The following is a 7578-nucleotide window of genomic DNA, read 5'->3' on the forward strand; positions in this document are numbered from 1 at the left end:
CCATCCGTATACATGTGTGCATATGGGAATGTCAGCCGTCATCAGTGTCTATGGCCATCCGTATACATGTGTGCATATGGGAATGTCAGCCGTCATCAGTGTCTATGACCATCCCTATACATGTGTGCATATGGGAATGTCAGCCGTCATCAGTGTCTATGGCCATCCCTATACATGTGTGCATATGGGAATGTCAGCCGTCATCAGTGTCTATGACCATCTCTATACATGTGTGCATATGGGAACGTCAGCCGTCATCAGTGTCTATGGCCCAGGGATGATGAATTCCTATCGCCCTACACCTGGGACATGTAGTCCCGGGCGCCGGGTGGGCATTTTTTCTTTTATCTTCAGCCCTGCTGCGGGTAAAATAAAAATTTGTTTTCTATTTTTTTAATTGTAAAAATGAAAGGTACACCCAAGTACATATCATCCAATCCCTCCCCCCCAGACATATACACATGTACAAATGTAAAAGCACACGCTGGGGCGCCTACACATGAAAACGTTGATTGCAATACACGTTACATATCGCCGCACACGCCAGAATGAGCGCAATAATTCTAGCAGCAGACCCCTCCATACACTATACTGATCACCTAGAAGAGGCTGTAAAAGCGTCAACTACAGAAAATGTCGGACTGTTACAGCCCCTTCTAGGTGATCAGTATAGTGTATGGAGGGGGTCTGCTGCTAGAATTATTGCGCTCATTCTGGCGTGTGCGGCGATATGTAACGTGTATTGCAATCAATGTTTTCATGTGTAGGAGCCCCAGCGTGTGCTTTTACATGTGTACATGTGTATATGTCTGGAGGGGGGGGGGGTGTTATGTGATTGGGGGGAACTTTAATTTTTTCAATTAAAAAAAATATATATTTTTTTTTCCTAATTTGTTTCCATGACATAGGGAACAATGTGCCGTCTGGGATGTATTTTGGTGACAGGTTCTCTTTATGGAGACATCTGAGGTGTAATAGACCCCGGATGTCTCCCCTGTACTACACTGGATGGACTGCAATGCACATCGGATTCCATATGTCCCGCCCTCGGTGGGCGGGGATCTCTGACCGGTAACCAGGAAGTGACATCACACCATCACTGCCTGGTCAGGACCAGACGGGGACGGGCGCTCTTCTCCTTCCTCTCCTGCTGAGGGCGGTGAGTCGGCCCCGGGGCCCGCAGATGAGGGGGTGGAGCCCGGGAGATAGTGGGCGGGGGGAGGGTCACACGGGGCGGGGGGGGCGGCACTGTGTGGAAGCGGCTGCCCTGCCCCTCCAATGCTTCCACCTGACAGGTGAGCCCCGCAGCAGGGCTGAAGGGGAGAGGAAACTACCTGCCCCACCCCCGGGACGTGTCCGGACATGCCCGGCCATATGAATTCCCCATCCCTGCTGGAATGTCAGCTCTCCTCAGTGTCTATGGGGATCCCTGTACATGTGTCCATATGGGAATGTCAGCCGGGAAAAAGGGGAAAAAAGGGTCCAGTGAGAGGAGGTGAGTTCCCTCGTCTCTCTCTAGATCCACAATACATACCATTTTGGTGTTCTGCCTTGTGGTGGCGCCCATTGACTTTCCAGCCGGCGCCTAAACATCCAGCAACGGCTCTGAAGCAGCCGCGCAGAAAAGCCCGAGTCCTCTTCATGGTGGTGGGCCTCTTGGTGGTGGGATCTGCAGACTGCTCAGTGATCCCTCCTTCCATAGGGGGCTTTCCTTCCCCCGATTCCTCTTTGGTGGTTTTCTGAGAAATAAACGTTTTAATCTTCAATTGTCTCATTACGGAAAATAATGAAACCCGCTTCAACCTGTGTGAGAGAGGAAGTGCAGCCAATCGGATCAAATCCGAACCGATGAGACTGCAAGCCAAACTCAGGAGAAGGACCAATCACGTCTGCTCTGTACCGGGTACAAGGAGCGACTGAAGGGACTCTGGGAGAGCTGGCTTAGGGGGGAGAAAGGGGGGGGGGAAGGGGGAGGAGTCAGGTGATGACATCACGGTGCTGGAGAGCCTTTTTTTTTTTTCCAAAGTTTTCTTAAAGGGGCCACGTCCTGTTTAAATTCAGCCACCTGCAAGTTTAACTCAAAAACAAGGACGTGGCCCCTTTAAGAACTCTAGGTGACTGTTTTTTTTTTGTTTTTTTTTCAAATCTCCTGGTACTCAGACAAACACAACTGACGATTTTTCCTAAAGGGGTGGCAGTTATGTGAATGCAGCCTCAGTATATAGATCTCATATACCAGGAGAAGAGGTTTTTTCTTTTTTTTTTTTAATTTAAGTGAGTTATTTTGATTGATATTTCAACCTTACAGTCCCACGGCTTAAAATAAAGGTCTTTATTCCTATGAGAACTCTGTGATTGGAGCCTTATCGCTGAATAGAAAGATTTCCTGCAGAACAAATATTTTCATTTCTGTCTTGCTCTTTTTATTTATATTGTCTTTTATCGTTATTTCCCTAAATGGTGGAATTTTTTTTTTTTTCAATGCAAAAACATCTCCCATAGACTTTACTGCAAAATCCCCTCCCATAGACTTCAATGTGAAATCCCCTCCCATAGACTTTAATGCGAAAACACCTTTCAGTAGCCATCCTATGTGAACACTTCTCTTCTCTTGAGGCTCTGCACTATCACTTGTGATTCTGGAACGCACCACAACAAACTCGCACGGAACCCTTTCCATAATAGCACTCAAAGCACAATGCGTGTGGGTGGCATCTGTGTGAACCTCCTCAATAGGAGCACATAATATCTAGCCTGTCATGTCAATCTGTGAGTTTGAAAATGCATCCAGAATGGCATATGTGTGAAGCAGGGCTGCTCCTTTCACATTTGGGCATTTTGGGATTGCGGCAGAATCGCTGTGATCGCAAAACGCAGGTTCAGGCGCCATTATTTATTATTAGGGCTCATGTACACGGGGCGTTTGGAAAACTCTTCTGACCTCTGGAAACTGACTGCTAGAAAACGTAGGTTATAAAATGTCAGTTTAGCTGCGTTTGCATACCGCGTTTATGTGCGTTTGCGTTTAGATGTGTTTTTAAACAATAGCGTCAGGAGACCTTCCAAATGCCCAGAATGCACTGAAAATAGTAAATATTGAAGTATTTCAGACATTTTGAGAGGAATAGAGAGAGCAGAAGCAGAGAGAGCAGTATGTGTGGAGATGACCTGTCTCTTCTGGTTGTAGTCACTATGGATCCCATCATAATGCGGCGCGTTTTACCATTTTTTCCTTCACGCGAAACCTGGACCTGACTGCGCTGGTGTACCGGGTCCATTGGAATACATGGAAAACGCTTTGCATGCATTTTTGATGAAGAAAATCGTCTCTGGACAGCATCTGGATATGGACCTGTCAAAAATCGCGTCTAAACGCAAACGCTTGTAAAGGCGGTTAACAGCGTTCATAAACGTTTGGCGTTTGAAATGGCCGTAAAATCTACTCCTGAATGCAATTTTGGGGCGTTAAAAAAAAGCCGACTAAACTGATCTGCCTGTAAACGTCTGTAAACGCCTGTGTGTACATGGACACAGGGAGACATAAAGGAGAGTTCAGGGGCTGCTGAAAAATCTGCTCCACAGTTCCTGAACGTCAGTGTAGCAGCTGCAGTGTACATGAGCCCTGAAAACGTTTCAGTTTTGCCGTGATTGTCGTGCGGTAAGTCACATCGTGTGAATCTTGTCCCCCAAAAGTCGCCTTGCCCCAGGAGCTGACAATCCACGCTACTCTTTACAAAAATCAGTCCGCTGGGTTGAATGAAAACAAAGCTTGTAGTGTGTACCCGGCTACAGCGCCCTCTGCTGGAGGTAGTGAGTAAACAGATGAAGGACTCCATCTCTTCCACTCTCTGCCCCTGATAACAGTCAGGTCTGCGATGGTTGAACAGTGACTGATGAAAGGTTATAGCCTGTGATAGCCGGGTGTGAAGAAGGGCAATAAACTCACAAATGATAATGTGTTCATTTCCAGGTCTTATCCCAGAGAGGTGCCTCTATGTCTGTACCACAGGGTGTTGCAGTTCATCTGCTCAGCCGGGATCAACTCTGTTGTCTCTCTTGTTACAAACTGTTCATGACCACTGTGGTTCTGGGTATGGTGCCGTGTGGTTCTGGGTATGGTGCTGTGTGGTTCTGGGTATGGTGCCGTGTGGTTCTGGGTATGGTGTTGTGTGGTTCTGGGTATGGTGCTGTGTGGTTCTGGGTATGGTGCCGTGTGGTTCTGGGTATGGTGCCGTGTGGTTCTGGGTATGGTGCCGTGTGGTTCTGGGTATGGTGCTGTGTGGTTCTGGGTATGGTGCTGTGTGGTTCTGGGTATCGGGCTGTGTGGTTCTGGGTATGGGGCTGTGTGGTTCTGGGTATGGTACTGTGTGGTTCTGCGTGTGGTGCTGTGTGGTTCTGGGTATGGGGCTGTGTGGTTCTGGGTATGGTGCTGTGTGGTTCTGGGTATGGTGCTGTGTGGTTCTGGGTATGGTACTGTGTGGTTCTGCGTGTGGTGCTGTGTGGTTCTGGGTATGGGGCTGTTTGGTTCTGGGTATGGTGCCGTGTGGTTCTGGGTATGGTGCTGTGTGGTTCTGGGTATGGTGCTGTGTGGTTCTGGGTATGGTGCTGTGTGGTTCTGGGTATCGGGCTGTGTGGTTCTGGGTATGGGGCTGTGTGGTTCTGGGTATGGTACTGTGTGGTTCTGCGTGTGGTGCTGTGTGGTTCTGGGTATGGGGCTGTGTGGTTCTGGGTATGGGGCTGTGTGGTTCTGGGTATGGTGCTGTGTGGTTCTGGGTATCGGGCTGTGTGGTTCTGGGTATGGTGCTGTGTGGTTCTGGGTATGGTGCTGTGTGGTTCTGGGTATGGTGCTGTGTGGTTCTGGGTATCGGGCTGTGTGGTTCCTGGTTATCTGACTGTGTGTGTGGCTCCTGGGTATCGGGCTCTGTGTGTGGCTCCTGGGTATCTGGCTGTGTGTGTGGCTCCTGGGTATCGGGCTGTGTGTGTGGCTCCTGGGTATCGGGCTGTGTGTGGCTCCTGGGTATCGGGCTGTGTGTGTGGCTCCTGGGTATCGGGCTGTGTGTGGCTCCTGGGTATCGGGCTGTGTGTGGCTCCTGGGTATCGGGCTGTGTGTGGCTCTTGGGTATCGGGCTGTGTGTGGCTCCTGGGTATAGGGCTGTGTGTGGCTCCTGGGTATCGGGCTGTGTGTGGCTCCTGGGTATCGGGCTGTGTGTGTGGCTCCTGGGTATCGGGCTGTGTGTGTGGCTCCTGGGTATTGGGCTGTGTGTGTGGCTCCTGGGTATTGGGCTGTGTGTGTGGCTCCTGGGTATCGGGCTGTGTGTGGCTCCTGTGTGTCCTGACCCGGAAGTGACGTGATGATATGACTTCTGGGGCCCCATTGACAGACTCCTGACCATGGAGGCCAGGATAGAATGTAATGCAGTGCACTGTATTCCTGTCAGTGTAGTACAGGGGACACACCCGGGGCTTTTAGACCTTTGATGTCTCAATAAAGAGAACCTGTCACACAGAAAAAAAGTAAGTTAAAAAAATAAAAGTTATGTAATAAATGAAAGTTACACCCAAGCACATCTCCTCCCCCCTCCAAAAAATAAAAATTGAGACCCCCCACATATATGCACGTTGAAACGTCAAAGCACACAGTGGGCCCCTACACATGAAGATGTGGATTGCGATACACGTTACATATCAGCGCACACGCCAGGATGAGGCAATAATTCCAGCACCAGACCTCCTCCATACACTACACTGATGACCTTTAAGGGGCTCTAACCCCTCCCACCTGACCAATGTACATAAACGGCCAGCTGGGAGCTCCCCCGTTCTGATTGGACGTTCCTGTACGTCCCTCAGAACATGCGCTTGTGTGCGGCTCCGGGGCCACGCAACAGCACGGATCTGTGATGGCCGCGCCCGTCGGACTCAGCCCATTACGGATCGGGATATGGGCTCTCTGATTGGACCTTCCAATGGTGATGGCAGTGTCCAATCACAGCCATCTCTGAATGTCAGCTGACACGTGTCTCTGTAGCTGTTCCCTCAGCTGAGGTCTGTGAGAGCTGGGGGAGGGGGGGAGGGGGGGATGCTGCAAATTGTGACAGTTGATGTGTGTAGCTGATGATTTTATTCCTCCATTACACAGCTCTGCAGCCCCCCCACACCAGGACACCAAGCAGCATCTGTCCCTGTCCACATGTCAGCGTCTGTCAGTGTCCCACAAACATGTCATCACCTGTCAGTGTCCCACAAACATGTCATCACCTGTCAGTGTCCCACAAACATGTCATCACCTGTCAGTGTCCCACAAACATGTCATCACCTGTCAGTGTCCCACAAACATGTCATCACCTGTCAGTGTCCCACAAACATGTCATCACCTGTCAGTGTCCCACAAACATGTCATCACCTGTCAGTGTCCCACAAACATGTCATCACCTGTCAGTGTCCCACAAACATGTCATCCCCTGTCAGTGTCCCACAAACATGTCATCATTTGTCAGTGTCCCACAAACATGTCAGCGTCTGTCAGTGTCCCACAAACATGTCATCGTCTGTCACAGTGTACACAGCACAAAAACATAAATAATAAAAAACATGTAAAGTGAACGCAGGCATTGGTGTCATACACATACATGACCAGTGATCACACCACACATGTGAGGTATCGCGGTGAATGTCGGAGGAGAGCAATAATTCTATCACCTGACCTCCTCTGTAACTCTAAACTGGTAACCTGGAACGGCTTATAAAGTGTCTCCTATAAAGATTTGTAAATCACGTAGTTTGGCGCCATTCCATAATCGTGACAATTATAAAGCGTGACGGGTTTTATCTATTACTTGGTGCAACACCAGATTTTATATTTTACCAAATATGTGGGTATTATATAGTGTTTGTGCATCAAAATTCTTTAACCGCTCCCCCCCCCCGACCACTGCACATAATCGGCCAGGTGGGATCATCGCTGTTCTGATTGGACGTTCCTGAACAGTAGTAAAGTACAGGCACAGTGTTGAGGGGTCTGTGCTTTGTGCAGGCATGGAGTCACAGAGGGGAGGAGGGGAGTTATGAGAGGAGGGGACTGGCATGGAGGGTAAAGCAGGGGGTGTAGGAATGGTGCTAAAAGGTGAAGAGGAGCCTGCAGGTGCAATGCTGACAGTGAAGGGCTGGGGGTCAGTTGGAGAGAAGGGGGGTGCAGGCATAATGGTGTTAGGGGGGCAGGTGTGCTGTCTGCAGGGGGGGGGCAGGGTGCAGGCATAATGGTGGGTACTATAAGCATTGGGTGTGTACAAGGAGGGGGTAGGCAGTAGCAGTGATTACAGACAGGCTCCCTCACTTGCTGCCACTAACTGTCATTGCCGGTTTATAATACACCCGCTGACTTTTTTTTTTCTCCACTTTATAGATCGGAGGAGGAGCTGTCATTCGCCCGCCACTAAAATAAACAAAGGGGCGGGGTCATTAAGTGATGTCACTGGGTGACCCCACCCCTTTGTTTACTTTAGCAGTTGACCGCTCCTTCTCGGAGATTTAAAGTGAAAAAAAAAAAGTCGGTAATTGCTTTTAAAAACCGTCAATGAT

This window comes from Staurois parvus, unplaced genomic scaffold (assembly GCF_062004578.1).
Source record: "Staurois parvus isolate SC_StPar_1 unplaced genomic scaffold, SC_StPar_1.0 ptg000575l, whole genome shotgun sequence".
NCBI classification, from domain to species: Eukaryota; Metazoa; Chordata; class Amphibia; order Anura; family Ranidae; genus Staurois; species Staurois parvus.